This window comes from Phalaenopsis equestris, unplaced genomic scaffold (genome assembly GCF_001263595.1).
Source record: "Phalaenopsis equestris unplaced genomic scaffold, ASM126359v1 Scaffold000096, whole genome shotgun sequence".
In the NCBI taxonomy this organism is placed as follows: domain Eukaryota; kingdom Viridiplantae; phylum Streptophyta; class Magnoliopsida; order Asparagales; family Orchidaceae; genus Phalaenopsis; species Phalaenopsis equestris.
Genome location: NW_018164538.1, coordinates 321,367 through 336,853, shown reverse-complemented (window position 1 = coordinate 336,853; position 15,487 = coordinate 321,367). Strand labels below are relative to the sequence as shown.

At 39.5% G+C, this 15,487-nt stretch overlaps 1 pseudogene; it reads right to left on the bottom strand.

Annotated features, from left to right (window-relative positions):
* The window catches only part of LOC110020396, a 25,534-nt pseudogene extending 12,870 nt beyond the window's left edge, over positions 1–12,664 (bottom strand).
* Positions 12,665–15,487: the final 2,823 nt, after the last annotated feature.

The window sequence follows — 15,487 nt, the reverse complement described above, 5'->3', positions numbered from 1 at the left end:
ATAAACGGGACTCCACTAGAGCCTTGTATTACTTGAGCGATACGTATACTTGCGTTTGAAATTATGACTTTACAAAATCATTATAAATATATAAATCTGGGTTCATAAATTCTTGCATATTAAAAGTTGCATCAAGTTTTTGGCGCCGTTGCCAGGGATTTAAATCTTCTAGTAGTTGTGTCAAATTCTTGTATTTTTAAGCATATATAAAGTCGCTGTCAAGTTTTTGGCGCCGTTGCTGGGGATTTAAATCTTCTAGTAGTGGTGTCAAATTCTTTTATTTTTATATAAAGTCGCTGTCAAGAGTCAAATAGGGTTTATTTTAAGTCTGGGTTCTTTTAAGTTCCCTATAAGGGCAAGTCCATATAGTTAATTACATCTTAAGCGAATAGATCACTTAAGAAAACTCTCGATAAAAATCAGGAATCTTTTATTTTCATGAACCCAAAAGGAATAGTTTTCAATGAACATGATTGTGAAATTTTCAATAGAGATTGGTTTAAATATGAAAGATTTTACTTTAAGAATCAAAGGAAGAAAAGTAGGGGAGATTAAAGATCCAGGGTAGGTTCTTGATAATCCCCCAAACTATCATAATATTTGGCTCAATTTATGATGATATTAATTTAATTTAACTCTTGTTAGTTTTATTAATTAGGGCTTATATTTATGTAATGAAGATCTACACAAAAAGCCTAGAAAGATAGGAGGTTTTACGTCGAGTGACTACCTCAGAATCCTAAAACAAGTTAGGACATGCTGCATATCTGAGGTTATGCAGGAGCCTAACAAAAAGAGATGTTTTATATCATAAAAGACAACCTCGGAATCTTAAAGATTGTTATTTAAACTACACAAAGATCTTGAATGAGCTGCCCATGAAGTCTGCCCCAAGTTCCTTGCTGTCGCAGTAATTCTGAGTACTTTTGGTTTTAGTTGAGAGTTCTTGTTGGTTTGACAATGACTTCTTCTTTTAAACTAAAGTGTGGTTTTATTTTCTCCATTGATTCTGAGTAGTTTTCTTTATTATTCTTCTTAAAATGATAAGTAATTAAGTTTCGGATGGAAATTGTGGAGAGTATTGATCTTTAATGTTAGAAGAAGTTGTGATGATTTAAATCCATGCACTTCATTTACTTCTTGATTTGACCAATCCAGATGCTAAAATTTGTTGTGAGAACATGTAAGAACCGGGCTGGTATTGTCTTAATCAACAATTGAAAAGAATCATATGAGGTTGTATGAATGAGAATATAGTTCTTTTGATTGAGTGCAAATAAATAGAGAAATATTCATTGAAGGGTGTAGGGTTACAGGACTTTAAAGTGATAGGTTAAAGCCCCCAACTTAGTTTCTTTTTTTGGTTCTGATACGAGATGTTGGCCCCCAGGTGGAGGGAATCGAAGGAACTCTAGAGTGAGAGCTGGTATCTTCCCTGCCTAGTTGGTCTTCAGAACTATTCAAACTTTAAATTAGCCAATGTTCTTTATATCATCTCTAATAAAGGTCAAGAATATAATTGTTCATATTTGGCACAACACAGTTTGCATTCTTCCACAACAGAATTATTATACTTACTACTAATTCATGATAAGGAGAAAGATATTTTTCAAATTTAGTGGCTTTTCATCTACAAAACTCTAGTTATCTTTCTAAATTGTTACTATTTTATCAAAATATCAAAAATACCAAAAATATTTGAATTTTTGTTACTGTAAAATATATTAAGTTTATATAATTATCTTTTTAAAAAATAGAAAGTTTTCTAAAAATGCATATTGTATAAATTCCCTGTGGGTTCGATATTCAGGTCTTAATAAAAAAGTCCTATATTACTTGATAATGATACATATACTTACTCCTAATATATATAAATTAAAAGTTAATTCTTATTTTTCTTCAGGATCAAGTTTTTAGTTTTGTTGCAAAGTAAGAAAATATAAGTGAAATATAATCTGAATTATTGTTGTACTTTGCATATTAGCATAATCAAGAGGGATTAATTTCCAAGAACCTATTCTGAACCTTTAATCTCCCCTACTTTTCTTCCTTTGATTATTAAAACAAAATCTTTCACCTTTGAACCAATCCATATTGAAAATTTCATAACCATGTTCGTTGAAAACTCTTCATTTTGAACTCATGAAAATAAAAAATTCCTGATTTTTATTGAGAGTTTTCTTAAGTGATCTGTTCGCTTAAGATGTAATTAACTATAGGGGCTTACCCATATAGGGAACTTAAAAGAACCCAGACTTAAAAGAAACCCTATTTGACTCCCATATCTGATAGGGGAATTTATCAGTCATCATTCAAACTTGCAGATCAAACGGAAGTCATTTATTTCTATAGTTTATTTAGTTGAGCTTATTATCAAGTAGTATTACCTTTCAGGGTGGTACATTACTCGCGGTTAGCTCTATTATCCAAACTGTAAGAATCAATGAGATCAGTTTAACCCCATTTTTTTCAAATTAAAATACCTAATTTCTAAATATTATATTACACTAAATTAAACCGCATCCAGTCGTATGACGACCGACATGAATATATTGGATTTCAGGATGAATTCAAATGGTAGAATAATAATCTCAGTTTCCAATTTACAAGTTGCTTTCAAATTCTTTCTGAAATGTCATGGGCATGTCACCAATAAATGTGTAAATGGTTCAGCAACCACTCTTAGGCATTCATTATGTGATAAAATCAATAGAAAATTTGCAAGTTGGTCATCTCCAGAGAGACTTTCACACTTCAACAAGGTAGATAAATTAATAAACACTTGAGGTTCCATTTTATAATTTTTGAAGCAATGAGTTGGATGTCTACAGCACTTCATTTACATACTCATGACCTTGAATAGTAGAAGTTCGAAATGGTTCTTTTGTTAAATAATGTTTATTATAATCAACAAATTAAGTAAAAGCAATTTTTAGCTGAAGTCTTCTTCAACATCAATTTCAAAATTTGATATTGGGTCCATATACCCTGTAGTATGAATTGATAAACAATGAAGAACAAACAAAATAATAACTTGAGAAATAAACTTCGTATAATAAATCTTTAAGATAAAAAATCATAATACTCTTTTGCATTTCCAAGAAAAAAAATAGATCGCTTGTAGAACAATTCAAATGAATATTAGCGATATATCAACACATTCATTACAAGCATTTGAAATCACAAACATGCATCATAGTTATAATCCAAGCTAATAAAATATTAGACAAGAATAATGAAAGTGAAAAAAGTAAACATGACACATTTAAAACACAAACACATGAGATAAGGAGGGCTCATAGAGGTCATCGTGATGAGCTAGTCATTTCAGATAAATATTCCAGCCTTTTCTTCTGTTATCAGGCATCTGAAGAAATATCTTCATCCATATTGTATCTTCCTGGAACTTTTTTTAAATCTTTCAAGTAATTGATGTCATTTAGGTCTTCCATTCAGTTCATAAGCTTCATACATTCAAACAAAAAATTCAGAGCTCTCATTGGAAGATACAGTTGAGGTACGTAATTTTTTTTCCCCATCATATTAGCCTTACTTTTTCAAGTCTCACTCAAAACTTGAAGTGTAGAGGTAATCACATATGAAATTGGTGTTATCTTTGCTTGTTGAACCAATAATTGTCCTTTATAATTCTTATCCATATGTTTTGTTTCAATTTATTTGATCTCATTTTCTCTTTAATGTTTGAAGGGATTCTGGTGGAAGATTGTTGCAGAGATCTCATTGCTGTTGTGTCACCATAAATACGACAGAGAAACTTGTACATTGGCAATTCTTTTTCTTAGATATGTTTACACTTTTATTGACATATATGAATAGTATGATTAACACAAATGTGTAAATAATAAAGTATAAAATTTGGATTAAATATAATATGAAATAAATACCTTATATAATTTGTTCCATACATCTTCAGATGCAATCACTTAATCTGCAGTTATATCATAACCAATTCCAGCCTTTTTCAATAAGCTAGAAATTTCTCTCCAATGAGTTCTCAGTGTATTGAACTTATTTCTCAGTTGTTCTTGTTTGTATTTTCTTTTTGTAGTTGATTCAAGTCCATGCATAATGCAAGACCATGTAGATGGACTGAAAGTTATTATTTGTCGATTCCCATTAATGACTTCAATCTCCATCAGTTGAATCAAGATTTTTTCATTTCTCTTTGGCCATACCGTCTCTCCAGTTATTTCAATTACATCACTGTTATCCATGGCTCAACTTGAAACATGAAAAACAATGGTCAATTTTCATTTATATAGCATATTCAACCATCCAATTTGAATTGTACTAATAACATCCCTATCTAGATATTAAACATGTTTACCCAATTTTTAAATATAGAATTCCAATTAAATCATAATATATAATATGAGATCATTAATCCATAGGCCAAATCATTTATTTGTTATAACTTTAAAAAAACTTCTTAAAGTGAAGGAGGATCAAACATGATTACCTTACTTTACAATGCAATTTTTAAGTATATCCTCGACCCAAATAGATAATAACCTATGAATGACAATGCATTTTCTTTATCCAATTACGCATTAAATCCAATACTCGTGCAAGCTTTTTCATCTTTAACATATTACGAGAAGAGAAAATATATTTTTCTTTTCATCATGCATATAAGTTTAAGAAAATAGCGTGTTTAGAAAAGCATATATGGTATAAGTGGAAGGGTTGAAGTTACCAAGTCCAATAAGGGGTTCTGTTTTTAGCTAACACTGAAGATCTAACAATGAGACCAACACTTGAAGCATTCAGAGCTTGAGATAATACACTGCTTACCACCTCACATATAAAAAATTATGATCACAATCAATCCAAACTCTATACCCTAAACAAACATAAAATAAAAGCAAACTTGTGAATAATTCACCTTGAGACCATCATAACTCTTCTTTCACAAAAAAATCATTTAAATGAAAAGTGTATGATGCATTTAAAATATACTTAAAGTCGTTGCACATATTCATGAGGTTTAATATAGCCCATAAAAAAGATGAATTCATTTGTTTCTTAATCTACTAGTATTTATCCTAAACATCTCAAAATTAAAAGATTGATTCTAGAACATATACTATTAAAAATTGCTAGGGTGCTTGAATCAAAGAGGGATAAAATTAGGGCAAAAATGATCAAATATGATTTTTAATAATCATTTTTTATTTCACTTCACATGGAAAATAGCCCTCTATTCTCATCTATTCTTTTTTTAGCTGCAAAACTTGTGATAGAAAACAACATCAAGCGAAAAAATGTCCACTATTCTTTCAAAATAAGAATAGGATTTTCTTTCCAAAGAAAAGCTTTCTTTCTAACCTTAATTATGACACCACTTCAAATGGAAAATAGAGCAGAATAACAAAAGAATCTAAACTTTAGAGGACAAAATTTGAAAGAAATTAAACTTGTTTAACTTTTTATTTCAATTGAAGCTCAAAGTAGGGGGAAAGTATTGGTTTAATTTCTAACTTCACACACACATAAAAAAGGGAAAGAAAGTAAATAAAAGCAAGAAGATATCATGCGTATTATTGACCTATTCATTGATATATTTATATTTTAATGACCCGCAATAAATATTAAAAATATATGACGTCACCATAACCCCCCGACTTTGAGCGCTTTTTCGGTCAGGAGACCTGATGGTCCGCAACGTACGCTGGCAAATTAAATTTGTCCGCGTGAAAAATGTGGGACCCGGTTGTCCACGTAATTAAAAAAATTTTCTCTAAAGCCCGACCCGGCCCGATGTACGAGCCTGCGCATCTTCGAGTAGGAACTTCGAGTATCCCGCCATTTAGAATGTCGAGGAAGACGTTGTTTTCGTTCATTTTTCTCTTTTTTATTTTAGAACGAGTCGCCAGCTTGTCGATTATCGTATACTTCCCCTATTCGAATAAATCTCCCTCCCGAATCAAATTAGTAATTCAAAGAGGAGAAGAATCAAATAAAAATGGACATACGACAAAGCAACAAACAAGAGAAAACACTAAACGTGGAGAGTTTACATGCGGTAAACCTCGCAAGGATAGATTAAGAGTGTCTGCCCAAACAAGTCTGCCCAAACAAGATCAAAACCGATATCCGCGAAAGAATACCTACGTAGACTACCCAAAACTTGTTCTGGGGGTGTAGGTGTCTGTTCTGGGGTCAAGAGCACTCCCAAGAGGACGTATCCCACTTGGTTAATTACATCTTGGGGGTATCCAAGAATACTCTTGATAAAAGAAGTTTCGCTTGGATTATTGTAAACCTGAGGCAATAGGTACTTAAAGGAAGGCTATTCCGTGTGGTAACAGTCTCGATGCTTCAAAGCTTGCGCTAAGCAATCGGACAAAGAGTGAGTCTCTAACATCCTGAATGGGTAGCGGTTCATCGACATATGAGGCCCACAGAATAACCTAAATCATCTTGACGGGGATATCCAAACACGTCAAAGCACGTCCGGGCCATAAGGGCAGAGGACAAATCATCTTATCCCAAATGAGCGGCAACTCATCGGCATCGGGCCGTCAAAATGATATCAACAAAGTCAAGGAGCGACAGGGCTCAAAGGGGCTTAACAAAAAGGAAGGTAGAGTGATCCAAAAAGGTAGAGGTAACTTGGTCGGGGTACCACAGACCCGTCATCCACAGCTATTAGGACCCTAAGTCTACCTGGTCGTGAAGGTAGTCGACCCAACACATCTTGAGATCCTCAGTCAGCAATCCGTGAATTGCGTCGTCCACGAGAACCTCGGTAGCCTTAAGGTCAAAGGAACGAAACTTTATCCTATGACTAAAAGCTAGAGCTCCAAAAGGTGGGACTTATACCTGCCAAAATAGCGAGGATGCCTCAAGAAAGAAAAGAAAGTGGAGATTCAGCTACAAAGCTGGAAATGCTCCAAACAAAAGAACTTACTCCCCGTCTAGGTTGGGGAGTCTTCTAACATCCTAGGCGCACTAAACAACCACTTATAAAGCGGTATGTTGGGTCAATAATGTTGGAGAAGCACGGGGACTCCTCCTCGGGACATGCAAATATGAATGCAGTTATCTAGAGCGGTCCTTAAGTATTGTGGAGGCTTTATTACTATATGCAGGAAATTAAATGTTGAAATTTTTAAATCTTGAATATTTTAATCCTAAATTTTAATTATCTTGAATATTTTATTTAGGATTTTGTAGAAAATTACAATTTTAGGGTCTTTAATGAGCCTAGATTGTATCATGAAATCCCAGATAAGCCGCAAAAAGAAACAAGAAAAACACATGCAAGTGCAGACATGTAATATGACATAAAAAGTAAAGCAAGCCAAATAAAAATAATAAAAGGCCAGTGCCACTGGGTCGGCAACATATCCCAGAAAGGAAAAATGCGGCCGGACTCCGCATATACATGCCCGGTCCTATATCTATACATCAATATAAAATGCAGAATTAAGAAACGGGGCACGAGCATCAGTTCCCGGTCCCCTCCATGTGGTTCCCGCGCTAAACGTCTTGGAACCCGTGCCCATATCTTATATCTGCTACAGGATTCTCCTAGACTCTAAAAAGTACATAAAAAAATAAAAGACTCAATCCTGCATGAAAACAAGTGTCAGCAAAAAAGCTCACATGCAAATAACGTATCATGAGCCATGCCTTAAAAGTGGGGGAGCTAATAGCACCTGCAAGCGAAAGGGTTAGAAATCATTACTTGCTCCCCCTATAACAGTATCTATGTATGTGCAAATAAATAGGCATGAATCCTTGCAGAAGAACACCCTAACATACTACCACACATATGCAGCATGCAGGCACATGACAAGCATAATGCAAAAGAAAGATATCTGGCTAGGGCAACCAATCCAACAGAGAACAATAGTCAGGCATCAAAAAAGCTACATAAGAATCCTAAATCCTGGCCTAGCACACCATGTAACAAAAAGTGCGTCAACCTAGTATCTAAGTGCGGGGTAGGTCATGGTATAGTATGACTTTGACAGGGTTGCCATACCGGCCCCATCCTAAAGATCTGAAGGATCTAAAGGGTGTCACACAGAGGGGTGACATGAGTTAGATCTATTAGATCTTTAGCATTATCATACTTGTGTCAATCACGATGACTTAACTCGCATTGCTCACCGGGATCAACCCAGCAAGCAATGCTCGTTAAGACATCACGACCGACATCGGGTCACTCTCCTACGAGCCTGACTCGCTACCTATGCAAACATGCAAATGCAAATGCAGACAGTCATGTGACATAAGTGATGAGTGTACCATAGAGACAGTGACTCGGGAGAAGATGGGCATGTCGTGGAGGCAGCGACCCGAACAAATGGGTGTGTCGTAGCGGCAGTTACAAAAAGGGATGGGCGTACCGTAGCGACAGTGGCCCGAAGGTGTGTCGTGGAGGTAGTGACCAAAAGGGATGGGCGTGTCGTGGAGGCAGTGGCCCGAAGAAAGGTGTACCGAGGCGGCAGTGACCCGAAGATAGTGGTGATTCTCACTGGGGAGCATCACTCAAGTGCAAATGCAAATGCAAATGCAAACATATATAGTGCAACATGCAAACAGTCAAACATGCAATATAATTGCAAAAGCAAAACAAACAAACAAGTGATCGGTAGACCGGATCGTGGTGGCCGGTCAAACCAAAGTTATCGGTCGAGAGGGTCGGAGCAGTCGGTCGAACCAAAGTGAGATGCTCGTCGGCCCAGGGCGGCCATTCAGAGCGAGGTGAAATGCTCGTCAGGACAGGGCGGCCAGTCAGAGCGAGGTGAGATGCTCGTCGGGTCGGGACAGTTTGTCAGAGCTAAGTGAAATGCAACATGCATCAAGCAAAAATGCAATATATAGCAAACCAACATGCATATAGCAAACCGGGCTCGTGCTAACAACCTCACCTGGGAGACCTAAGGTTTAGACCCTTTGATGTGCGGCAGCACCGCCTCTTGCTTTGGTGAGGAAATATGGGGGAGTTTCTCCCCGGATCTCCAAGGGGGAAACTCTCGACGATGTCGTGAAATGGACTAGCTACAAAGTTTTTCCCATTTCGTGAGCTCCTCCAGACTTTACAAAGCGAGCCAGCTACAAAGCTTATATCTCTTTGCCAAGTCCGACCTCCCAACTTCTCCAAGTAAAGCTGAGGAATCTAAAGCAAGGGGAGTGAGGGACTTCGACCCATCGAGGCTTGTGCTAAGACTCACAACAAGAGGGGAGACACTCGGCTCTATGGGGGGTATTTGGTCACGCACAGGAAGTCCTAACTTAAAGGCTGGCTCTAGAAAATCCAGTGATCCATCACGCGAACATCCTTCGTAAATGAAATCGACGTTCTGGACATAATAGCGGTGTCTGTTTCATCATTCGAGGTCATCTGGACCACTTTGTCAAGCGATCGGGCCAATTCAAGCAAAAAATTGTGCGCTCGACGCTCCTTATAATATTCCCCCCCCCCGGTCGGAGTCATCCATCGTGTCAAATGCCGACCGGCCTTCACCTAAGAGAAAGTCATAGCCTAGCAAAATGACCCTGACTACGTGCCCCTCAACACCCATCGAAAAGGTCTCGGGTAGGTGTTTGAACTATCGGACTTCACGGTCATACCGTAAACTATCCAACATAAGAGTGGAATACAATGCTTTTTGCTCAAAAGAATGTCCCAAATGTATGAAATCCAAAAATTGATGCCAATAAAGGACCCCCAACAAGTGTGTTGCGCAGTCAAGGTACAGTGCACTTGTTAGAAGATGCTCAATTTTTTATCAAGCCCAGGTTAATAATGACGCTACGCAGCCTAAGCGATCAAAAACAACAAAGTACACTAGGAAGAAAAAGCGGCGAGAGCCAAATCCACTTCTAGGAGGATAGGGAGGAATGCACATGGGTTCTACATCCACCCCGACAATGGGTTCAGAGGTCGTAGAGACATGACCCAGAAAAGTGGTTCAGATGCCGTAGAGGCATGACCCAGAAAAGTGGTTCAGGGGTCGTAGAGATGTAACCTACAAATGAGTTCAGGGGCCATAGAGGAATGACTCAACATTGTGATTCAGGGCCCGTAGAGGCATGACCACGCCCTGTAGGTTCAGAGGTCTAGAGACGTAACCTACAAATGAGTTCAGGGGCCATAGAGGCATGACTCAACATTGTGGTTCAGGGGTCGTAAAGGCGTAACCACAAAGAAAAATAGGTTCAGAGGTCGTAGAAGCATGACCTAGGGGTGAGTTTAGAGGTCATAGAGATGTGACTCAACTCTGTGGTTCAGGGGTCGTAGGGGCATGACCACACAACACTGAGGGGTTAGACCCTCGAATGCCTGTGCTTCATCAATGAGGACTGTCGGGCTACATGTCGCTCATGTATAGAAGGCAGGTTGGCTATGCAGCCGCCTGTTACTTTAATGAGGAGTGTCAGGCTTCACATCGCACATTAAGTGGTAGCAGGTTGACCAGATTGAGAAGGAATGTCAGAGCGAAACTTACTTCACATCTGAGGACTAGTCTGCATTGATCAGTTAGGAGGAAGAGCCAAGAGACTCTGATCCCTCCTATGAACTGATCGAGGTGCGTACTTCAACACCCGCACTATGTTGGTGATGAAAGCTAAGAGTCTCATATCATCATCCAAGAGGTATTGAAGGTTGGCTAGGGAGTCGAGCAATAAAGCTATTGGGTTCAGGGGTCATAGTGGCATGACTCATCCTGATGGTTCAGGGGCCATAAAGGCATGACCAAGTCGGGTGAGGAATTAAATCCTTGAATACCTGCACCACGCTAGTGAGGACTATCGTCGGGTCTTATGTCACTCTTTGGAAGGTAGGTACGTTGGCTAAAGAGTCGGGCAATAAAGCTGAAACATTGAATGATGAGGTGTTTTCACAAAAGGACCAACTGGAGCGTTATGTGGTCCGAGAAGCATCAAAGTTAGATGGCTGAGAAGCCAAAACTAGAGACGTCGTCCATGAGGAATGCACTTGAGACTTATATCCACAATGGACAGCGGGTTCAGAGGTCGTAGAGGCGTGACCCTGAAACAACCAAGGTGTTAGAACCCTGAATGCCTATGCTATGTGGGTGAGGACTACCGTCGGGCCTTACATCGCTCTTTGAACAAGTAGGCGAGTTGGTTAAGAAGCCCAACATTAAAGCCAAAATATCGAACGATAAGATGATCTCATAAAAGGACCGACTATAGCGTCGTATGGTCCGAGAAGCATCGAAGCAGGTGGCTATAGAGCCGAAAATGTCAAAAGACAAGATGTTCTCATAAAAGGACTAACTAGAGCGTTGTATGGTCCAAGAAGCATCGAAGCAGGTGGCTATAGAGTCGAAAAATGTCAAAGGACAAGATGTTCTCATAACAGAGCAAACTCTAAGGTCGTAGGGCTCGAGGCACATCGTAGGATATGTCTATGGAGCCAAAGGATCGTCATGAGATGAGGCTCCCTCATGAAAGAACAAACTAGAACGTTGTATGGTTTGAGAGGTTTTGAATGCTAGCTGAGCAAAGTAGTCTAGCAATCTAAGACGAGCCGATTAGGCCGAGCGAAGCAGTCCTCACCGTACACAACGTTCTGGTATCATTGGATATCAAAACATCACGACCTGACATGGATCGATTGACCAGCTGAAGTAGTCTAGACCAATGCAACATGTCTCTTAACGAGGTGATGAAAATCAACCTAGTCAAAATTGGTGTTGAAGGGGGTCGAACGAAAAAAGCAATCCAACCTCATAGTACCTTACGGACCTGAGTGGGGTAACTCTTGCTAGAGAGTTTTGCGAGTCTGAGAATAGCCGCTTAAACATGGACTAATAAAATTAGCATAGAGCTAAGATTAGTTCAGCATGCAACCTGACATGGTGAATATCATTAGTCAAGTCAACTATCAAATAGGACATAAGGTATGTATCCTGCCTATGCATGTAAAATGGTACAGGAGATATGTATCCTGACCCTGCATCAAGCAAGCAAGTACATGGTTGAATAGCCTAAGGTAACATGCTCGGAGTGTAGTCAAACATCTAAGTGTTACGATAAAACATGGATTGGTAGTACAACTGATACAACATGTTGCTCGATATGGTGGTCAGAACCAACCAAGAGGGAAACTCTCCACGGTGTCTCCAAGGGGGAAACTCTCCACGGTGTCGTGAAATGGACTAGCTACAAAGCTATTCTCATTTCGTGAACTCCTCTAGACTTTGCAAAGCGAGCCAGCTACAAAGCTTATCTCGCTTTGCCAAGTCCGGCCTCCTAACTTCTCCAAGTAAAGCTGAGGAATCTAAAGCAAGGGGAGTGAGGGACTTTGACCCATCGGGACTTGTGCTAAGGCTCACAACAAGAGGGGAGACACTTGGCTCTACGGGGGGTATTTGGCCACTCACAGGAAGTCCTAACCTAAAGGCTGGCTTTAGAAAATCCAACGATCCATCACGCGGGCACGTCGCTGCACCAACCCACGCCGGCGCACGCACCCCGTGTGGGCGATCGAACCCACACGCCTAGACACCACTATTCCTAAGGCTGGCTAGGAGGTAGAAAGTCTCACCACCGTGACGGTTGCAGATGTGTTTTCTTTGCTGGCTCCCAGCTCGCCGGCGTCCGATCCATGCTCCAATGTGCCTCGTAGAACGTGCACAGGACAACAAAAAGACATAGTAGGCTATGAGGGCAAGAGGTATTTAAAATAAATAATTTTTTTTGTTTTTTCATATAAAAATATGACCAACTCATATACCTTTGCGAGGGGTCAAACGGGACCCTATGTGTCGCAAAGCCGTCGCCACCATGAAGACAACAAGGAGCTTTGACAAAGAGAGAGGCAGGTGCTGCCCAGGCCCTGCGCATGAAGGAAGTGATGGCAGAAAATTCACCGTCAAAGGCTTTGCTTGCGGAGGAAGTTCGACCAGTGAGAAGGGTGGCCAAGCGGCTAGGGGTGCAATAACTCGGGGCTCTGTGTGAGAGAAAGCTGGGGTCGGTGAGATCTGGACGCCAGAGTCAGGGGAGGTCGACGGGATGTCGTTTGCAAGAAAAAATTAATGTCGGAAGTGCTGTTGGCCGAGAGATGAAGAGAGGTGGCAACAAGTTAGACCAGCAGCTAGAGATCTCGGTAAATGTGGCCGGCGGCGTCCCTCTTCGTAGCCTACAAGGAAGATCCGGCAAGGAGGGCCGGAGAGGGAGCTCAGGCAAGCCTTTGAGCTTCCTTTCGTGAGAGAGAGGGAGGGCTAGGATGAGTGAAGAGTTCGGCCAAGGAGGTGGAAGAACGGCGAGGTTGCCGGCGATGAAGGTGAGAATCCAAGCGAGGGAGCTTAGGCCAGCCTCACGAGAGAGAAGACCGAGAGCTCGGGCAGGTCGGCTGGAGGTGGCAGACGGCCGACCGAGGATAGATCTGACAACGGTGAGGAGCTCCGGCCGGCGAGCAGGGCGTGAAGGTCGGTAGTCTGGCAGCTAGGGTTTGGTCGTGAGGGTGACGACGCGTTGTTCGAGTGCGATCGGGGGAGAGAGTGGGAGGAAACGATATTATATGTTATAATATAATAATAATAATAAAAATAATAATAATAATAATAATAATAATATTATTATTATTATTATTATTATTATTATTATTATTAATTTAATAATCGTCTCCCCGCGCATCTTAGCCCAGAAGCGCCGTCATTTTGAAATGAATGTCCTCCCTAGCTAAAATCGACGTTCCGGACACGTTGGAACAGTCTGTTTTGTTGTTCGGGATTATTTGGACCACTTTTTTTACCATCAAGCCAAAAAGAATAATTAACACATTTTTACCCCGCCCGCGAAGCTGTAGCTAAGTGGACATCCTCCATAAATAAAATTGACGTTCTGGACACACTATGGGTGTCTGTTTCATCATTCGAGGTCATCTGGACCACTTAGTCAAGCAATTGGACCAATTCGAGCAAAAAATTGCGCGCGACGTGCGACATATTATTTTTTGCCCCGGTCGGAGTCGTCCAACATGCCAAATGCCGACTGGCCTTCACCTAAGAGAAAGTCATAGCCTAGTAAAATGACCCCGACTACGTGCCCCTCAACACCCGTCAAAAATGTCTCGGGTAGGTGTCTGAACTATCGGACATCACAGACAAACCGTAAACTATCCTGAGTCATGCGGGTGGACACCCTTCACTCGTGACATCAAAATTTAGTGCTAACAGACGTTTCAAAAATACTTTCCGCTAGGGTTTTTCTGCTACATTTTTGTTGTTCGCTCTGCTAGGGTTTCACATTTTCCTCATTCGATAGCTTCGAAGCCGTAAGACGATGGTGTTTGATGGCCTGGAGTATGCGCAGACTGAAGAAAGCTCAAGAACAGTATCAGAAGAGGCTGAGAAGACAAATGTTAAACAACCAATGAAGTCAAAGAAGCAGAGGAAGAAGAAGGAGGCGAAGAGGATGAAGGAGGGCAGTGAAGGGGAAAACTTGTCCTGGTAATTGTCATCATTTTATTCTTAGGTTATTTTTAGGTTATTTTTTTGGTTATAAATGGATTACTTAGAAGTGTATTCTCATGTTACTACTGCGTTAATCAGTTAATATTGTGTTGTTTCTGCATTATTCATCGTTTATTTTGGAATTTATTCCTGATTTATTTTTAGGCTTTTATCGGGTTATTCTTGAGTTACTCTGAAGTTTAGTACTTATTGGCAGCTATTCCAGTTTATTCATGGGTTATTTTTAGGTTATTATTGGGTTATTTTTGAGTTACTCTGAAATTTAGTACTTTTTGGCAGCTAATCCATGTTATTCCTGTGTTTTTTTTTAAGTTATTTGTAGGTTATTTTTAAGTTAGGCGTATGTTATTCTTTGGTTAATCCTGGGTTTTTTTAGGTTATTTGTAGGTTATTTGTATTTCTTCGTAGGTTATTCCTGGGTTATTTTTAAGTTGATTCATGAGTTATTTTTAGTTTACTCTTAGGTTATTCCTGGTTTATTTTTTAAGTTACTTGCAGGTGATTTTTAAGTTAGGTGCAGGTTATTTGTAGGTTATTCCTGAGTTATTTTTAAGTTACTTGCAGGTGATTTTTAAGTTATTCGTAGGTCATTCGTTGGTTATTCTTGGGGTATTTTTAGGGTATTGTTTTGTTAATTTTGAAGTAATGTGTAGGTTATTCCTGGGTTATTTTTAAGTTATGCGTAGGTTATTCTTTGGTTATTCCTGGGTTCGTTTTAAGGCATTATTTTGTTAATTTTTAAGTTCTGCGTAGGTTATTCGCAGGTTATTACTGGGTGATTTTTATGTTATTTGTAAGTTATTTTTAGGTTATTCCTAGGTTATTTGTAGGGTATTCGTAGGTTATTCCTGGGTTATTGCCAGTATTAATAACATGCATCTTATTCCTGTAGGTTGATGAATAAATAATTAATGAATTGTAGATGCCGACCATCAGCAGTTAAAGAGGTTTTGGATAAGGTTCTGCCGGCACTATTTATGGTGTGGGGTTTGCCCGTAAGA